Source organism: Dipteris shenzhenensis, unplaced genomic scaffold, assembly GCF_047967505.1.
Source record: "Dipteris shenzhenensis isolate YYH24624 ecotype China unplaced genomic scaffold, Dip_SZ_1.0 scaf0347, whole genome shotgun sequence".
NCBI lineage: Eukaryota > Viridiplantae > Streptophyta > Polypodiopsida > Gleicheniales > Dipteridaceae > Dipteris > Dipteris shenzhenensis.
This window is the reverse complement of record NW_028239653.1, coordinates 47501-69698: the sequence shown is the minus strand read 5'-3', so window position 1 is coordinate 69698 and position 22198 is coordinate 47501.

Here is a 22198-nt window from a genome sequence, read left to right as displayed (position 1 = left end):
TGAAGATGTGTGGCCTGAGGATGTCATTTATAAGGGTTATGGCGGAGTGGATCGTGTTGAAGCAGGGGGACCACCTGCGGGAGCTGGTTGTGGGGGATACGTAGTGGGAGAAACGGTTAAATCATCGAAAGAATCGAATGCTTCTTATGAATATGATACTACTCTATTCGACGTTTTAGGGGACGTAGTCCGTGGAGGTTTTGCCGCTCCATCGAATCATGCGGATTATTGCATTATTATCACGGATAATGGATTCGATGCCCCTTTTGCAGCAAATCGTATTGCTGCGTCGGTTAGGGAGAAGGCACATACCCACCCATTGCGATTAGCAGGTTTGGTGGGGAATCGGACATCTAGGAGAGATCTCATTGATAAACATGTAGAAGCCTGCCCGATGCCTGTGCTGGAAGTGTTGCCTCTCATTGAGGACATTCGGGTCTCGAGGGTGAAGGGGAAAACATTGTTTGAAACGGCTGAATGTCAATCAGATCTCAATTATGTTTGTGATTTCCATCCCAATGTGGCGGATCAGATATTGTCTCGACCAGAAGGGGTTGTGCCAAGGGAAATTCCAGATAGAGAATTATTCAGTCTGCTCTCCGATTTCTATCTGAATCCCGATGGTGGGGGGCAGAGGAATGCCCAGCAAACTCAACAGGATATTCTGCTTGATTTTACGATGATTCGAAACCGAAACTGCAAATTTCTTGTATGTGTACCCTTTCTGAGGAAACCCTTTCACGAAGACTCCCGAAACTCTCACTTTTGAATGTGAAACCGGAAATTATCACACTTCTTGCCCCATTAGTTGTGTGGCTTGGTTATATCAAAAGATCGAAGACAGCTTTTCCCCAGTGGTAGGTACAAAGACTTGTGGTTATTTCTTACAGAACGCTCTTGGAGTTACGATCCTTGCGGAACCTCGTTATGCAATGGCAGAGTCGGAAGAGGGGGGACGTCTCGGCCCAATTAAATGATCAAGGGGAATTGGAGAGAATTTGTATCCAAATAAAACGAGATAGAAACCCTAGTGTCATTATTTGGATTGGCACATGTACCACGGAAATAACAAAGACGGACCTAGAAGGCATAGCACCCAAGCTAGAAAACGAACTTGGAGTACCAATTGTAGTTGCGCGGGCCAATGGATCGGATTATGCTTTTACTCAGGGAGAGGATACTGTATCAGCTGCCACGACGCATCGGTGTCCGGAATTTGACATATCTAGACACGAACAGAAACAGGATTTAGTTGGGGGTGTTGACACTGCGACGACGGAAGCGGGGGGGGCTAATCCGGAGGGACGGAAATTAAAGAATCATGCTTCAGTTCTTTTTGGATCTCTAACTTCAACTGTAGCTTCTCAACCGAATCCGGAATCGAAACGTCAATCCATTCAGGTATCGGGGTGGTTACCCTCCCAGAGATATACTGAACTTCCATCATTAGGCAAGGGAGTGTATGTTTGCGGCGTGAATCCCTCTCTGAGCCGTACAGCGACGACTCTGATGCGGCGTCGTAAATGCCAGTTAATTGGAGCACCTTTTCCTATTGGTCCTGATGGGACGCGTGCTTGGATAGAAAAGATTTGTTCCGCCTTTAATATGGAACCTCAGGGTTTGAAGGAGAGGGAGGATGAGATATGGAAGAGTCTGAGAGACTATCTTGAGATAGCAGCTGGTAAATCTATATCTTTTACGGGAGATAATCTATCAGAAATTTCTATAGCAAGATTCCCAATTCGCTGCGGAATGGTTGTCTACGAAACAGGTATTCCCTACATGGATAAACGATATCAAGCTGCCGAGCCATCTTTCTCACGAGATACTTGCAAAGAGATGGGTACACTCATGCCACGGATCGTGGAAAAACCGGATAATTATAACCAGATACAGCGTATGCATGAATTAAAACCTGATTCAGCAATTACTGGAATGGCTCATGCCAATCCTTTAGAAGCAAGAGGTATTGATACAAAATGGTCTGTCGAGTTCACCTTTGCCCAAATCCATGGATCCACTAATGCGAGGGATGTGCTTGAACTTGTTACTCGTCCCCTACGGCGTAATAATAATCCGGGGCGTCTGGGTTGGAGTAACCTGTCGAAGCAGATGGTAACAAATCACTAAATTATAGAATTATTGGGTGACGGGAAGTGACCATTGAGGGAAATGCATAGAGACGTCTCCAAATTCTTAATCATGGGATTCTGTCTCCTCATGATTAAGAAATCCATCGACTCCTTTCCGAAGGAGTTGCTGTGCTAGCTACGGGAGTGGTACGGAGAGGTTGCCGGCACTCTACGGGAAAAAAAAAAAACTGAAAAATATGGGAAGGAAATAATTATGAACGTAGAAAGCGTTCAAATGTCGTTGTATCTACTGCAGGTTTCGCTGCTTACTCGGGTGAAGGTGGCAGGTCCACCTATAATATTCGGACTATATTATGGATTACTAACAACATTACCCGTTGGACCCTCCCAAATACTATCCATAAGAGCTTTTCTTTTGGGAGGGAATCTTAGTGGTACCGTCGCTTTGAGTGGTTTGATGATGGGATAGCTACTAATATTTCTGTCAATATTCTGTTCACCTCTATATGCATTGATAGTGAAACCACATGTTGTAACTGTCCCAATAGTACCATACATGTTATTTTACTGGTTCCGAACCAAGGATTTACCGGATTATCGAACTCTACGTCCGACCAATTCACTCAGTGACTTTCGAATCGGTAATATATTCTTGGATAGTTTCATTTTCCAGATTTTAAATCCAATTCTTTTACCAAGTCCCGTATTGGCGAGACCAATTCACCTATTTATTTTTCGATATAGCAACAACATAACATTTCTGATTAGTAGTTTCGTGGGTTGGTCACTCGGTCATATGTCATTCAGCTACTTGTCCAGATTACTTCTGGTTCGCGTAGAATATGATTCACCCATACTCTACCTGCTGATGAAACGCGTCATTTACAAAACTTTTAGTATTGTTGTTCTCATTAATGTACTGGTTTATTTGGGTAAGGCTCCAGTACCTCTCTTCACCAAGAATTTTGAAGACGAACTTGTCTTGCTCGATAACAATCTCCGGGAGTTGTCAGATTCGATGCTATGGATTTTCAAGTCGTGGCCCACGTCCTTGTTCGACCCATACAAACCAAATCGTCCTTTACGATATATAGAGAATAGCCGATTCGGCGGCGATAGCTTAGTGAAGAAGCAAGTATCAAATCACTTTTTCAGCAAATGTTTGACTAGTGGAAAACAGCGGTTGGCTCTCACGGCGTTACCCAGTTTGTCGATCTTTGGAGACCAGTTAGGAACCTCGTTAGAGGATTCGGATATGCCACTTCCAGCTCATCATCTGCATGAAGACTGGATTTTGAACCAATTCAGGAAAAACAAGGATTTGAATAATGAGTTAAAGGACCGAATTCGATTCCTAGACACCGAGCCTATCTTCTGGAAAGCGATGGAAAGAAGGACCGGATTGGCTGATAACGGAGGTGAATTACCTAAGATTTATGATCCATTTTTGAATAATTCATGTCGTGCTAGGATTCCAAACTCGGATTCATTCTGGATACTGTCTGATTCATTGGCATCGCAAGCGGTTGACAACAACGAGTATGCCAATGAATTGAATTCCGGTAATAAGATTCGGGATTGGGTGTCTATCAGGTATAAAGAGTTGAGAAGCAATGAGATTCCTCTTCCCCGGGAAGCATTACCTAAAAATGCTTTGCAAATATTTATTTTCATGTTCGAAACACCGGATGATGCCGTGATTGAAGATGTTGTGGGAGAAACAAACTATTCAGTTTCGAAGGGTGATTCCACCCCCGTAACTTGGGATCAAGTCTTCAAATTTTCTTCATCTCCGACAGAGTTAGCTTTATTCTTCACCTATCTCAGAGATGATTGTGGTGCCTTCGATTGGATCCGCTTGCTAGACGTACCTCTAATTGGTGGGGAAAGACTTGACTCTTCAAAACAAAAAATACGTTCGATCCTCGAGATTGAGGAACTGTCGGAGGAATTGGCCCGCAATACTCACTTAATATATGATAATAGGTTCGATGTCGCGGGTGGGTCAACTGATATTCGTAACAGAAAGTTAAAAAATTTAGCAATCAGCGTCGGGAAGACGCGGCTGAAAACACGCAGACTGGTCAAACGTTTTGCAAAAAGCTCTGATTTTCGTCGGAAACCTATAAAAGGCTCTATGCGCTCCAGAAGACGTAAGACACTGGTTTGGGAAGTATTTCAAGATAAGGCACATTCACCTCTCTTCTTTAGATTAATGGAACTACCCACTCCGTTTCGATTTCCTGCCGGAGAATTAACTGGTGTAGATTTTGAGGAATCGGCCGGTGACGCGAGGAGAGAAACTAGTACCCAACCCGAACAGGAACTAATATCTCTTTCATCCTCGAGAGAGGGGGAGCGAGCGAAATCCGACCGCCCAGCTATAGCAGCTAGGTTCGATGTGAGTTCCATCCACACGGGGCGGGGTTTATTATTGGTTATGCAATCGACTCTTCGGAAATATGTGAAACTGCCTGTATTGATAACACTCAAGAATTTCGGTCGTATTTTATTTTTTCAAGCTCCCGAATGGGATGAGGATTGGAGTGAGTGGCGCAAAGAATCCCACATCAAATGCACCTACGACGGCGAGGGATTCTCACACACTCGTTTACCCGGTCGTTGGTTGAAGGAGGGTCTTCAGATAAAGATTTTGTATCCTTTCCGGTTGAAGCCTTGGCGTACTCGCGGGAGGAGGCGCCCAACCATTTTGGAAAATGATATGAATCCCAGGTATCTCAAGACTCGGGAATCGGGGAGAAAAAATAGATTGAGGCGAGGAAAATCTCCATCTAGCTATTTAACAGCTTGGGGATTCCAAACAGATGTACCTTTTGGAACTATTAAGAAAGATCCCTCCTTCTGGAAACCTATCCGGAAGAAATTGATGAGAATTTTGAGACGTAGTCTCGCATTGCGGACTAGGCAAATGCGTCGTCTCTACTCCAAATTGGGTGTATCCGCAAGGTTTCCATTGGGGAAATTGAATTTCCTTCGTAAAATTGAAGGGATTTGGGAGAATTGGAGTGGAACCGATTTTGTTGGGGGAGATATTCCAAATGATACAGGGACCGGGTGGAAAGAGGGGCCGTCACACGGTGAACCAGGTACTGGTGGAATAGATGAAACATCAATTCCCATTGATAATAAATCCCGATACTTTGCGGGTACCGATGATGAACCAGTAAAAGATACCGTTGGTGGATCCAAATCCGAACCCGAATCAGACATGCATGCATTCAGAAATCTGTTAACCGAAGGGGTTGGCGGGGGTGGGCGTAGCACCAAATCACTCCGTTTTAGTAAACCGGGAATAGATGACAGACTAATTAATACAAATCTGACTAGTTCTTTGAGATTCCAAACGAAATTAGTCAATATTCAGGGAATTTATTTGAGATCCCGCATATCGGTCGCAGAATTGTTTGAGAAGTATCTTCTACTAGTAGCGGGATTATTTCGAAGAGTCAATAGAGCTTTTTGCTCATTATCTCGACAATTTTGCTAGATTTCGGGTGCAACTGGTGAAAGTGACGAATCAAGTTGGTGGGGTTCATGGGGATGCAAACCACCCAATTCTAGCTATTTCCGGAATTAGGGAGGGAATACCGCGAGTTATCGATAATCAATCTATAGGATTACCGTCTCAGGCGCACATTCACGACATTCTGTGGCATGTAAGCATGAAAAACAACCTGGATTTGGATTCTTTGATGGAAATTGCGGAAGATAGCAAGGATGCGGGGTATCTCGATAACCGGAAGGGATGTAAGGATAATGAGAATCTGGATGATGCTTCGGAAGATTGGAATTATCCGCGCGGTGATCATGGTTGTTATCCGAAAGGGGGAGGGGAAACCCCAGAATTTTTTGATGGCGGTAAACATGACGGGGGAAAGAGCGATTCCGTGGGATGTCCCGATGACAGAACTGGCGGGATTGTACGTGGGTATGGTATCGATGAACATATTAATAATTTTGCTACGATGCGGGGACTTTCCAAACAACTTTGGGAATTGAATGCAAATGATTTGGGGAGTTTGTTAGGCTGTCCCGACAAGTACAACCTGTCATTGGAGTTATGGCAAAAAATTGCACCGAAGAGATGGAGATCGGACATCGAAAATTTATATGGATTCAGAAGCATCGGGGGAAGTTTTCTCGCCGAGCATGAATATGTATTTCGTGATAGACAAAACGATTATTCCATATATACTGAAACCCCTTTCCTCAGAGATCGAGTGAGAAATATCAATAAACGTCGTAAATACAGTTATTTGTTACATAGTTTTATTGATTCCTCACGAGATGTAGATATACAAAAATTTCCGGCGGGGTGGAATGCGGCGATAAGGGAAACTCGTTTAGGGAATCGTATCAGAGAACTTATTGCAGGGAAGGGAATTTCTCATCCACGAATACTTGATCCGGAACGTGAGTTGAATCCGAAATCCGATTTGGTGTTGTGGGTAATTCCGGATCCCGCGGAAGCAAAGGATGTATACGAAACAAGATCGAAATTTGTACCTGGGACTTCTATTTTGTGGGAGAGGGTTCCCGCTACCCCAAATGAAAGATTTCAGAGATTAGGCACGGATTACGGGTTACAGGAAGAAGAGATTGATTCGGATGAAATACTTCTAAGAGAGAGGGGGAGTCACTATTATATTTTTCAATGGAAATGGGAATCCGAAGCATTAGAAAGAGAATTATAAAGACTGAGGGATTTGATATCTCTCATCAACGTATTAGAAAATGAGCAGGATCTTACTTCCTTCTGTGTCAATATGGGTATAGATTGCGATTTGTTGAATCTTTTTCTCAACGAAGAGAAACGCGAGATTCTAGATGATTTGTTTGTTATTTCAGCCCATCGTTTACCGCGAATATTCGATGATTAGATTCTCATGTATAAAATGGTTAGTATCCCACTGAAATTTCGAAACAGATTCAAAAGAAGATTGAATAGAAATATATTTGGCGGGTGCATGCTGCGTTTGTCACTCATCAATGGGGAGAGGAATAGGAATCGCTCCTATCTCCATAACATCGAAGATCTCCTGCTTCCGAGACATCGTCGCAAATCGCGATTTCTCAGATCCCTATTGATTTTGAGCTCCGTGAAATCCGAAAGGGACCCTTTGGGCTACCCTTCTGGAGTGGAATGGATGAACAAGAGTGAAGAGTCTAGCGACCTGAGTGGGACTCAGAAAATCAAACGTTTCCTTTGGCCCAGTTATCGCTTAGAAGAATTAGCTTGTATGAACAGATTCCGCTTCGACACAAATAATGGAAGTCGATTTGCCACGCCCAGAATACGCATGTATCCCATTATTTGAGACGGGGGGAGAATACGTAGATTCGACAATTTGCTCGACTAATATTACTAACATCTTGGTAATCTCAATCAAGTGTGTGATAGAAGGAGGGGCAGATACCTACCTTACTTATCAGATGCGGAGCTGTAACTACTCGTTGGTGGGAAACAAATTCCCACCGATAACCGAATCTATTGAGTGACGATTTCCCCGATTATAGGAGTATTCATCTCCCTCGCTCGGACCAATACTACCCGAATTAGTAGGCAAATCCTATACAATGAATTCGATAAACAATTATTATTACTACTATTACGGATAAGGCTATATCTACCAATTCGACGTTGATTTGTGAGAAAGGGGATACAGGGTCTGCTGAGTCTCAAATATGCTACTTGACCGATCAAGTCTCGAAACTCACTTCTCATTTGAAATCACATTCCAAGGATTACTCCTCTCAGAGGGGTTTGTGGAAATTATTGGGAAGACGCAAGCGTCTCTTAATTCATTCATCCAAAAAGGATCCGACTTTATACGATAACATAATAAGCAACTTGGGTATTCGGAGATTGAAGAGACGCCGATTCCAATTTATAGAAATCCAGTTCTACCGAAGCTAGGGTCTGCAAAAATTACCAGGAACATAATTCATGGGTATACCTCCTACGAAAGTGGATCCAGTTATAGTGAGTATGGGTCCCCACCACCCGTCGATGCACGGTGTCCTTCGACTTATTGTTACTCCAGACGGTGAAAATGTCGTTGGTTGTGAACCAATACTTGGCTATTTACATAGAGGGATGGAAAAAATTGCTGAAAACCGGACGATTCTGCAGTATCTTCCCCACGTGACGAGATGGGATTATTTAGCCACCATGTTTACCGAGGCAATAACAGTGAATGCGCCGGAGAAGTTGGCAAATATTCAAATACCGAGAAGAGCTAGTTACATACGAGTTATTATGCTCGAGCTAAGTCGAATAGCTCCCCACCCGTCATGGCTCGGACCTTTTCTGGCGGATGTCGGTGCACAAACCCCTTTTTTCTACACATTTCGAGAAAGGGAAATGATTTATGATTTACTTGAGTCTGCTACGGGTATGTGAATGACGCATAATTATTTCCGCGTCGGGGGAGTAGCGGTAGATTCACCATATGGGTGGCTAGATAAATGTTTGGATTCCTGCCACTATTGCCTCTCAAAAGTCGATGAATATGAACGACTTATCACAAATAATCCTATATTTCTGAAACGAGTGGAGGGGATAGGTGTCACTGGTAGGGAAGAAGCTATAGATCGGGGCTTATCCGGACCCATGTTGCGAGCCTCGGGGATTCAATGGGATCTTCGCAAGGTGGATCACTACGAATGTTATGACGAATCGGATTGGCGGATCCAATGGCAAACAGGAGGAGATTCATTGGCCCGTTATTTGGTACGAATCGGCGAGATGAGAGAATCCATAAGAATAATTCAACAGGCCTCGAGACTCCTTCCGGGAGGTCCATATGAAAATTTGGAATCTCGACGCCTTAGTCAGCAACGAAAGGAAATGGGATGGAATGATTTTGACTATCAATTTGTCGGTAAGAAATCCTCTCCCACTTTCAAATTACCTGAGCAGGAGCATTACGTAAGGGTGGAAGCTCCCAAAGGGGAATTAGGGATATTTCTGATTGGAGATGATAGTGTTTCTCCCCGGAGACGGAAGATTCGTCCGCCTGGCTTCATAAATCTGCAAATTCTCTCTCAATTGGTAGAAGGAATGAAACTAGCCGATATTACGACAATATTAGGTAGTATAGATATCATCATGGGGGAGGTTGATCGCCGAAACGGCAATTGGTACAAAAAATTTCGAGGAACGCGTGATTGACTTATTTCACAAATTGGGAGTTTCGAGAGATTCTTCCGAATTGATTTGGATTCTGATTTCCATTCCCACCCTTATCGTAGGAATTACAGTAGGAGTATTAGTTATCGTACGGCTCGAGTGAAAGGTATCTGCGGGGGTACAACAGCGTATCGGACCTGAATATGCAGGTCCTTTGGGAATTATCCAATCCCTGGCCGATGGAGTCAAGCTCCTACTGAAGGAAGATATTGTTCCAGCCAGGGGCGATACTTGGCTATTCAATATTGGACCAGCTGTGGTAGTCATACCAGTCTTTATAAGCCACTTGGTGATACCCTTCGGGCAGCACATTATTCTAGCTGATCTGAGTATAGGTGCTTTCTCTTGGATCGCCATCTCAAGTATCGTTCCCCTAGGGCTACTTATGGCAGGATATGGTTCAAATAATAAATATTCCCCTCCAGGTGGTCTTAGAGCTGCTGCTCAATCAATTAGTTACGAAATACCCCCAGCCCCATGTGTACTATCCATATCCCCACGTGCGACTCGCTGAATAAGATTGATGGGAAGAGGGTTATTCCGATATAGAGATTCGGAATGAAGAATCTTTCACTGATTTGACAGAACAACTGGATAGTCATCTGGGTGAGATCGAACAGCGTCTTGCAGCGAGTGAATCGAGTCCCATCCCCCATGTACGGGAGTGAAAGCATGTCCGAGCAGTAAACACTGTTTGCCCCCAGGTACGGGATAGATTTACAGGGCCTGAAGCGGGGACAAGAAGGGACTGAACCTCTTTTCCGGGATTGAGCGGGAGTGGATGGTCAGGAACACTAATATACACAAGAGATTTGTGAGAAGGGTGGAGAAAAAAGTTGCATAATAAAATCTCTTTTCTCTTTAATTGGATAAAGACTTAGCCTCGGTAGGGATGACTAGGTAGTACATCTTGAAAATCCCAATCCCGAGTATATTCCTATCTACTTAGATTATGACTATCCGGAACGAAGTAATCCTTTCAACGGTTTGATTTTTCTGCCCCTGGCGGAAAAAATTATTGATATATGCGAGTATCTCCTTTACGTAGTAGTCTCAAGAGGATTGGGATCATAGGAATCCTCAGGCTAATCCTCTTCTCGGCTGAAATAAAGATAGGTAGGGATCCATCTATGTGGAGATATAAAAGAAGTATCGGTAAATCCCATTCCACCGAGAAACGGTGGAAGATTCCGAATTATATCAAAAAATAACTGAAAAGGTTGAGATGGATTCAGAAGCTATCACTCCCTGTAGCAAACAGAATCCCATTGGTTGAGATTGGGACGCTCCTCAGGGGGGTGTCGCGCAAAGGAAGTGATTAACTACCAATCCCCCTCTCGGGTGACTTATGGGGAGCCGTATGAAATCCCAATTTCATGTACGGTTTCGAATCAGAGGTGGTAATAGCAATTGTACCGTCGACTATAATTATCTGATAGCTTAAGTACGGTTGACATAGTTGAAACACAATCTAAGTATGGTTTTCTGGGATGGAATCTGCGGCGTCAACCTATAGGCTTTATAGCTTTCTTCATATCCCCATCGGCAGAATGTGAAAGGTTGCCATTTGATCTACCAGAGGCGGAGGAGGAACTGGTAGCGGGTTATCAAACCGAATATTCAGGTATAAAATCTGGTTCATTCTATGTTGGTTCTTACCCAAATTCATTGGTTTCCTCGTCGTTTGTAACAGTCCTTTATCCGGGTGGATGGGATTCACCAATTCCATTTCTTCAAGAATTAGGGCAAATTTTTCCCTTTCGGACTCTCAGCAGTGAATCCTTTGATGTATTCGATGCAGTAACAGGTGTCATTACCACATCAGCCAAGTCTTATCTATTCCTATTCATTTCTATCGCAACGAGATGGACATTACCTAGAGTCAGAATAGACCAATTACTAGATCTCGGCTGGAAATCTCTTCTGCCCGTTGCTCCGGGAAATCCGTTGCTGACAGCTTCGTTTCGACTACCATCTCTAAAATGAGATATTCCCCTCATAGTTTACATCAATGTCACCCCGATTTTAATCTATCCAATCTCTAGAAACTAAGGAACTCCCCCAGGATTATCTATCACATGTTTCCCACGGTAACTGGATTCCAGGATTATAGTCAACGAGCAATACGAGCTGCGAGGTATACTGGTCAAGGTTTTGCGGTTACTCTAGACCATCTGAATCGTTTACCTGTGACTATCCAATACCCCTACGAGAAACTTATATCATCCGAACGATTCCGTGGACGAATTCATTTTGAATTTGACAAATGCATTGCTTGTGAGGTACGTGTCCGAGTATGTCTGATTAACCTGCCTGTCGTCGACCGGAGATTGATAAGAAGCATCAGAAAAAAACGATTAAGAAGTTATAGCATTGATTTCGGAGTTCGTATCTTCTGTGGGAATTGTGTCGAATACCGCCTAACAAATTGCTTGTCAATGACTGAGGAGTATGAACCCTCGACTTATGATCGTCACGAATCAAATTATGATCAAATGGCTCCGGGACGTTTGCCCCTCTCTGTCTCCCAGGATTCCGCAATTCAAGTAGTTCCAACTCTGAGTTATTCATCTGGGGGAGTCACGAAAGGAGATCCCAATAATCGAACTGTCACTCGTGGTGTCAATTGAATCTCCGTCTGAAGTTTGGAAGATAGACCGACTCCCTGGTTAGAAAAAATAGTAAGTCGGAGATGATTCAATATCGAGATATCTCTGCTATGCAGAGATATCCCTCCTTCAATTATTTCTACCAATAGGGGGGGGTGTGTCTACATAAGTAGGTCACACACATACACGTCGTTATTGAATAGTAATATAGTGAGATGGGAGAATCAAAATAACTGGGCATAATGAATCTACCTGAATCAATTTATGAATCTGTCTTGATACTAATCGAATTAGGTATTCTACTGGGAAGTGTAGGAGTGGTATTATCTGCTAATATAGTTTATTCCGCCTCTTCATCGGGACTGGTGTTTATCTGTATATCTCTCCCATATCTCGTACCGAATGCCGATTCTGTAGCTGCCGCACAATCGCCTATCTATGTAGGAGCTATAAATGTTTCGATCGTGTCTGCCGTAACGGTTATTGACGAACCAGTAGATTCCAATTCAACCATTTCCTGGAATATGGGAGATACTATTGCCTTAGGAGCTTGTACGGGTCTATCTATCTTATCAACCACTACAATTCGAGATACGAAATGGTCTGATATAAATCCAATCGACCCATCGAGGGATGTTGTGGGGGGAGTCTCAAAAAACAACATCCAGCGAATTGGATACCAATTGTTAACACAATTTCTGGTTCCATTCGAACTCCTTTCTATCCTCCTCCTAGTGGCTTCAGTAGGGGCGATTACAATGGCTCGTGGTGAAGGAATAACCAGACCCGACGAAGAACCTGCTTCGTCGTCTGGAGATGACTCCCCATCTTTCTAATTAATTACAACTTCTCGTAAACTCATCTCGTAGGTTAACCAATTAAGTTTCCGGGGGGTTAATACATCATGCTCGAACATGGACTGATTCTAGGTGCTTATCCCTATCGCGTTGGCTTTTCCGGATCAATCACGAGTCGAAACATGATTAGGGCACTGATGTGTCTTGAGCTGATTCTGAATGCCATTAATATAAATCTCGTAGCATTCTCCAATTTCTTTGACAATGAACAAATGAAGGGGGAAATCTTTTCAATATCCGTAATAGCCGTTGCAGCTGCCGAAGCTGCTATTGGGTTATCCATTGCTTCGGTCATCCAGCGTAATAGAAGATCGACTCGTATCGATCAATTTGATTTGTTAAAATGGTAATTGATTCGTCGATGACGCTATTTATTTGGGCGAATCGCTATTCAATGCAGGTGTATCACATCCAGCTGGTAATGCTGTCGTTTTCCCCCTAACAATTGCATTTCATTCCGAAAAATTATGTCATACCTATCTGAATCCCTACCTATCCCGTTCCTTAAAATTGTCTTGTACCGTCCCTCCCCATATTGCAGAACCCATTCATTTCACGAGGATGATGGGAGAGTTCCACCCACGGAGTGTCTATGTAGGTAGATGCGGAAAAACCAAATCAATACAAATCTTAGATTTGATTGAATGGAAAATAAGGGGTAGGGGGCAGGGGGGAGGGTAGGTACACCTCAACAACCCCAACAGGAGAATATCTTTGACACGTCAATCCAATAGGAGTGAACAAATTCGACGGCACATTCAGTAAAGATCTATGACACATGTATTGGTTGCACCTAATGCGTAAGAGCCTGTCTGACAGATGCATTGGAAACGATCCCCCGGGATGGGTGTAAAGCCAATCAAATTGCTTCTGCTCCTAGAACAGAAGACTGTGTAGGTTGTAAGAGACGTGAATCCGCTTGTCCAACAGATTCCTCGAGTGTACGCGTCTATCCGGGAGCTGAGACGACTCGTAGTATGGGTCTAGCTTATTGATTCATCGGTCAAGAAAGAGATTCAAGAATCGAATCGTTTTCTTTCCAACTCATACTCAAAGATTCATACTCAATTCTATTGAGTATGAGTTGGGGTATTAAGATTCCCCCCCCCCTCCCCCCCGCTAAAATATTTTTCCATCCACGATGAGTAACGTACCCTGGTTAACCACAATTGTTCTTTTTCCGATTCTGGCGGGTTCGCTATTTCCAATGCTTCCCTCCAATGGGAATAAGATCGTTCGGTGGTATACCCCAGGCATTTGTATATCGGAATTTCTACTAATCATTTATATCTTTCATTGTCACTTCCATATCGATGATCAATGCATTCAATTGGTGGAGGATTCTAGTTGGATAAATTCAATCAATTCCCATCGGAGTTCAGGTATTGATGGACTCTCCATGGGTCTCATTCTACTGACAGGATTTGTCACTACTTCGGCAACCTCAGCAGCTTGGCTAGTTACGCGGAATACACGTCTATTCTATTTCTTGATGTTGGCCATGTATAGCGGCCAAATAGGACTGTTTGCTTCTCGAGACATTTCGCTTTCCTCTCCTATGTGGGAGTTGGAATTAATCCCAATCTACCTACTTTTATGTATGTGGGGTGGGAAGAGACGTCTATACTCAGCCACGAAGTCTATTCTATACACAGCTGGTGGTTCTATCTTTCTCCTAATAGGAGCCCTAACTATGGGTTTCTACGGGACCCAGGAACCCTCCTTCAATATCCGAGATTTGGCAAGCAGATCACATCCTATATCACTAGAAGTGCTTTCTTATCTAGGATTCTTCGTGGCGTATGCCGTGAAACTGCCAATATTCCCTTTTCATACTTGGTTGCCAGACACTCATGGGGAAGCACATTACAGCACATGTATGTTGCTGGCTGGGGTATTACTAAAAATGGGAGGGTATGGATTGATTCGAATTAATATGGAATTATTACCTCATGCTCATTCCATACCTGCTTCGTGGTTGGTGCTATTCGGATCAGTCCAAATTGTTTATGCATCCCTGATTCCGCCGGGTCAGCGTAACCTTAAGAGGAGAATAGCGTATTCATCAATTTCCCATATGGGTTTTGTAACAATTGGAATTGGATCCGTGACAGATACGGGTCTTAATGGAGCTGTGTTACAAATGATTTCCCATGGGTTAATAGGTGCCGCTCTATTTTACCTTGCAGGGACTTGTTACGATAGGACACGTACCCTTTATCTCGATCAATTAGGGGGGATGGCTACCCCAATGCCCAGGATATTTACTATGTTTAGTATCTTCTCAATGGCATCCCTTGCATTACCCGGGATGAGTGGGTTTGTATCGGAATTGATGGTATTTCCAGGAATAGTGACTAATCAGCATTATTCATCTATATCTAAGTTATCGGTTGTAGTAGTCGAAGCGATTGGTACAGTATTAACTCCCATTTATTTGTTATCTATGTTACGTCGAATATTCTACGGATACAGAATATCCAACTATTCGGATCCATATTCAGTTGATTCCGGACCGCGGGAAATATTCATATCGATTTGTCTCTCTTTACCAATCCTCGGTATCGGTCTGTATCCAGACATGGTTGCATCTCTACGGAATCACAAAATACTATCTATCCTGGTTCCGTACTCTTTTATGGGATAGTAGAGGGGCAATAAAACGCAGTATCGTTTGGATCGGTAGTCGAACATATCTATTCAATGAGGATTACTCTTGGAAGCGGTTCTGGTATTAATTCCTATAAGGGAAGGCAGTGGGAATCCATGCCGCTGGCGACGTAATTGCATGAATGTCTGGGTGAGGAATCCACAGCGCGATTCCTCATGCAGACTCTGATTCAAATCACGAATTGATTACATGTAACACTTCAAGCATCTGACGAGGTAACATTTTTTGTTATCTCTCCCCCCGATCGAATTAGCGGTCTTCTACCTAATTATTAAGTAAGCCACCCGTGATTATGTAAACCGATTCCTGGTGGATTAACCCCTGAGAAACAAATCCAAGCAATGAAGAATCCTGTAGATGCTACAATAGCAGGCCCTTCCCCCTGCCAACCACTAGTTATTCTGGTATGGAGATGAATAGCATATATCAGCCGAGTCACTAATGCCCAGGTTTCCTTAGGGTCCCGGCTCCAGTAGGATCCCCACGCTTCATTAGCCCACACTGCTCCAGAGAGAATACCAACAGTCAGTAGAGGAAACCCTAAGCTGATGATTCGATAACTCCATCGGTCCAATTGGTGGATCAATCGGCACCTACGTGAATTCAAGGATAGTCGATGAAAACTGTTTCTCGGATTACTTCCTGCCTGCTCGTAGCAGTGTATATCCACTCCCGGAGAGGGGGTCCAGGTAGGAAATTCTTGATTTGGACCGGGGATAGAAAATTGTTCTGCGTCATAGGTGGCAATCGGTGGAGATGTTGCTGATGGAGATCCACATAACGAAGTCACATGGCTTAGTGGCATCATACTTACATGCGTCATTAACCGATGAGGTTGCAGAGCAGGTACTAGCGGTGTGGATTGTTGCATTTCCTCAGGAAGACCCAGAGTTGCGAATCCATGGGTCGACATGGCACCTGGTGCCGTGACTGCACCTGACCATTCGTTCCGACTCCTAATTCTCATAATTACATGCATTGGGGAGAAGCTCCGTGAAAGAAACATAGATGATTCATGTAGATTGCTCGGTGGTAGATGTTTGGGTTGAATCCGACGAATCGTCGTAAATCCCGTTATACAGATGAAAGCAATTGTCATACCTCCAACGCTCAAACTAATGAGTCTCTTGAGCTTGCGAGCCAGCCCCATCCGGTGAAACAGAGTGACGGAAAGAAGCGTAAGAAAAGAAATGTGAGCGAATATGTGCTCTATATCGGTGTGAATCGTAATGAGGAGAATCCAGTGAATTAGTGAGATTTTGGAGAGTATGTACCACCCACCCATTATTCCCAGGAGATTTCGGGTTTACCCCTTAAACGTCGAAACGGGGAGAATTCCCTATTCCTACTGCTTTTCCCAGTGGTTGTATCAGACACAGCCCTCGCCTGCAGGTTGAAATTAAATGCCGCTACTCGGATTCGAACCGAGATGCTCTAGCACTGCTTCCTAAGAGCAGCGTGTCTACCAATTTCACCATAGCGGCTCGCTACTCGTTATACTTATCGTAATTAATGATATCACATCTTCGGGTGAATCGTCAATCTTCCTGGGGGAGAGTACACACGCACAACAAGGGACCTTCCCTGTCTATAGTTGATTAGGTATACGGCGCTATACTTGTATAGGAATAACGGGATATGGCGTAGCTCGGTAGCGTGCCATCTTGGGGTGATGGAGGTCGCAGGTTCAAATCCTGCTATTCCGAATAAACGAGGTCGGAACATATTTTAAACGGAATAGAAGACGTTCCCGTTCCGGGAACGCAGATTTATCTCCCGATTCTCTTTGGGTGTTATCGACCCATACCCATTCGTAGTAGGGATAGAGATAAATCGATGATCGTGATCGAGACCCTTGTATCATAGGAAGGAAGAGAGGGATTGGGCTCCTTCTTCATGCACGTAACCCCCCCCCCCTCGTGGTTATTACCAACATTCATTGATACAACTCTGTTAGTATTTGGATTTTATTTACCGCACGGTACCGTCACGCAATAATATCAACATGTACCCGTACTACTTACTAGGGATCCAAATTCATCAATAAGTTCCAACAATCACTTATCTCGTCTTCCCCGTTCCAACAAACAAATATAGTTCACTATCTATTCCGACCGACCCCACGTCCTATTGATACGGCAATTCCTGTTACAACCGGGGAGTACTACTGACCAGTTTCAGAAATTTTTTCATTTGTCACATAGTAAAAACTTCTCGACCGTCCAGTCAAAATGGATTTAGCTGGAGAAAAAGCTTTCGATGCTACTTCATTAGTTTGGGTCTTCCAAATATGATTGCGAATCTTCCTCCGCGACCTAGAAGTACGTTTTTTTGGAACTGCCATAATGAAATCTATCTATTCGGTTTTATCATCGAAATGAATGCGACGAGTATGTTGATACGTACGAGTAGAATCAATATAATGAGGGAGGGGGTGATTGCGTAGAATCATTAGAAGGGGAACAACTGGGGGAACTGGGTTTCCATTCTATGCAAAAGAATCCCAGCAAGAATCATTGACTTCTTTATGATAACAATTTGCTAACCAACCAACTCCTTTCCATTTAAGCAAATGGGATCTACTACAGATCGAACCAAATCCTGTCTGTATCCCGATTTCCTTCGCGTCTTCTTCTTAGAATGGATCTTCCGTATCACTTTCTTCCTCTCGAAACAGGGAGGCAAGACGCGCCCCCTAGCAGTTGCGTTACTCAGCCGGGGATGTCCGAGATCAATTTTGGATCCGTGACAAACCAATGAAACTCGATATATCGACATTACCGTATTGGACTCTGATGCGTTGTGCCCAAGCAGAGCGAAGTGACGAACATCATAGAATCTCCCCGGTTCTACTCGGAGTTGTTTTCCTCCAGTATCAATTGCTGCATGTCTATCCGTAATAGTCTTGTCGTGTGAAAAATAACCCAAAACAACTCAATCGGTTTGGGGTCAAAAAATGGAACCTAGATAAGTATCTCCGACACATTTGATTCCTGTCAAGTCTCGACGCCGGGCTCGCACCAGAACGAGAAACAAATGGATTATTCGGTTTGATACGCGTGATCTCACCTGTCCATATATATTCCATTCTTCGACGCTCCATATATCTGACAACTATTGACAGAAAGAGTTCCAACCCGGGTTAAATATGTTTATGGAATTATCTTATGAATGTGCTTGGATTGTCCCCTCACGCCCATTCGTAACCTCTGGTTTGATCGGATTGGCATCGTTTCTTTTTCCAAAAGCCACTAAGAGCCTTCGTCGTATACGTGCTATGCTCAGTGTTCTTTCATTAGCCGCAGCTATGTCCGTCTCTATCGCAACATTCTGGCAACAAGTTACTGGTCGCTCCACTTTTGAATACTCATGGTCATGGATTCCCAACGACGATATTTCTCCAAAGATAGGATTTTCAGTTGATTCACTTACTTCCATTACGTCGATATCAGTCACCACCATAGGTGTCTTGGTTATGATTTACAGTGATAGTCATATGCGTCACGACTAGGGATACGTAAGGTTTCCCGTCTATTTAAGTTTCTCCACTGCCTCCACGTCAGGATTAGTGTTCAGTCCCAATCCAATACAGATTCATGTTTTTCGGGAATTAGTAGGGATGTGCTCTTACTCGCCGATAGGTTTTTGGTTCGCACGACCAAGTGCTGCTAATGCCTGCCAAAAAGCTTTTGCAACTAATCGTACAGGAGATTTCGGATTATTATTGGGTATATTAGGTACGTATTGGATAACTGGTAGTTTCGAGATCCGCGAATCGTGTGATTGATTTAGTGAGTTGATTGATAACAACAGCGCCGGCTCCTCCCTTGCCAATACATGTGCTCCTCTACCATTTTTGGGTCCGGTATCTAAATCTGCACAATCCCCACTCCACGTATGGTTGCCCGATGCAACGGAAGGACCCACACCTATTTCGGCTCTTATACACGCCGCTACTATGGTAGCTGCGGGAATTTTTTTTGTAGCTCGAATGCTTGAATTGTTTGAAACCTTACCTCTAAGCATGAATGTTATCTCCTGGATAGGCGGAATAACGGCTCTACTGGGAGCGACGATAGCTCTTGCCCAGAAGGATATCAAGAAAGGTTTAGCTTATTCTACTATGTCTCAATTGGGCTACATGATGCTGGCTCTAGGTCTCGGTGCTTATAAACCTTCGTTGTTTCACCTCATTACACATGCCCATCCCAAAGCTTTGCTATTTCCCGGATCCGGTTCAGTAATTCATTCGATGGAAAGGGTTGTCGGATACTCTCCCAATAGAAGTCAAAATATGTCTCCCACGGGTGGTTCGCGAAAATATATGCCAATTACTGGAATCACTTTTCTTTCAGGTACTCTCTCTCTCTGTGGTATACCACCTCTAGCTCGTTTCCGGTCCAAAGATGAAATTATTGCAAAGAGTTGGCTACGTTCCTTTCCCCCCGGATGTATAGCCTCATTCACAGCAGTTCCAACTGCTTTCTACATGTTCCGCATCTATCTCCTCACGTTTGAGGGGAATCTACGCGCCGGTGGCGGTACCAATTCATCCCATTCCTCTATGAATAGTGTCATTCGGAGTAACACCAAAACGATAGCAACGAGTGGAGATGGGTATGATGTTCCTCCACCCCCGCGAGACGAAGGAGTCGATTCAGCAGGAGGTTATGACGGGGAAGATTCAGTCGATAGAAAAGTTTCTGCAGAGTCCAATATTCGTTCTGAGTCTCTATATCCTAAGGAATCAGACGTTTCGATGGTATTGCCTTCAGTAGTACTGTCGATACCAACTTCGTTGGTTGGATCAATAGGAGTCAATCTCGCTGGAGGAGAAACTGGTCCCGATTTGCTATCCGAGTGGTTAACTCCCCTTGCAGGCTTTTCAGAGGACAACAACAATCCCGAAAATTTGGTACAATTGCTAATAGATTCAGCAGGTTCGGTTGGTCTATCACTAGCCGGAATATCTATCTCCTACGTGATTTATGGACCGATATCCTCTCACACACAACCTTGCGGTGATATTGATCCTTTTGCCAAACAATCTATGGGTTCATTTAACCGTCTCATTGGGGACTGGTCACACAACCGGGGTTACATCGATCATTACTACGATATCCTTCTAGTGAGAGGTATTCGATTCCTGGGTGAGTTAACTCTTCTTTTCGACCAATGGGTAATTGACGGAATTATTAATGGCACCGGTATTTTGAGTTCCATAGGTGGAGAAAGCGCAAGATATGGGGAGGGCGGGAGAGTATCTTCTTATTCATTCGGATTGATGATTGGTATTATTCTACTGCTAACTGCCTTCGTTTCTCTTGTCTCCTAAGAGTTTTTTTCTTCTCCTTTCCAAGATATTCCTTATACCTCTATAAGTATCCTGTGACTATTCTACTATGTTTTCCGGAAAAGGAGAAATAGAAACTAGTGATTGGTGATCGATCGATATGCATCTTGGGGTTGGGGGGGGGGCGATCAATCACGACCAAGATCAACCATGACCGAGATCTTCCACACCAGCCCCCCCCCCGATTCGTAGGCTCTATCCGAGAAGGCAAAAGGGATTGCTATCATTACTGCTTCTTCCTATAATGAGAGTTAGGGTGTACGCGAGGTTCATGAAGTCTCGAAGAAAGCTTTGGGTCTTCGAGTGGTTAACGTCTTGCAGATCAAGGGGCGGCTCAAGGAACAAGAGTCTCTGGAAGTATATGGGATTGAATCATCTGCCACTTTCCTCGGTAGCTCAGCGGTAGAGCGGTCGGCTGTTAACCGATTGGTCGTAGGTTCAAATCCCACCCGGGGAGATTCATCCATTTCCAGTAGGATAGAAGATAGTCTAGATGATGTACCTCCCTTCAATAGGGATAATACTTCACTTACGTCAGGGGAGGGGGAGGTACCTCCTCATAATATATATCGTAGAAACCGATAGTATCTTTGAAGATTTACATTATCCACATTCGAGATTCTCAGTAATGAGGTAGTTCTCCCACACCCGTATGCCGAATCGGGACTATAACCATATAGTCGATCAACCGATAGAGGATTCAATATCATGCCTATTTTAAGCTCTAATAATGGATAGAAGACTCCATACCCTCCCTTCTCTTGGCCAATCTAATGCTTCTAAGGATCCGAGTCTAGCGTCGCTTCTTCGAGAATCCCTACTCCAGAGTACTGAATGGTTGGGATAAGCAAATCAATCAATCTTTGTTTTGTCCTCGTCGGAGTCTAGATGTATCGAAGGCTTCTACTCGCTCGACTTGTTACTAGATTGTAAAACCGGAGATTCCACCCCCGGGAATTCTTCCCGATGGGGTTCCCCCCACAGGGGGGGATGTTCTGTCGGTGTGGATCCGTGACAATACCCCGTTCCGGAGTCCCAATCGGGACTATTCCCAACGGGGAATTCAACTCGAGGGGGAACCAATGAATTACTTGTAGAAGCTACTGCTGGAGACTACTAAATATCAGGCTTACTATCGAAAGAGTCAGGTCATATATCATTCCGTTTTGGCGAGAGAGTCATGCCTTTGCGAAGGATCAAGTCCCACAGCTTCAGCTCTGCGTCCGCGCCCGGAATCACAATCTTTGCTTGCCTACTTACCACTGAGAGGGAAGGGACGTTTAGGGATGATTTTGGGCGAGGAGGGATTCGAACCCCCGACACCGTGGTTCGTAGCCACGTGCTCTAATCCCCTGAGCTACAGGCCCCGTCTCCACTGGATCTGTTCCAGGAACCCCTTCTA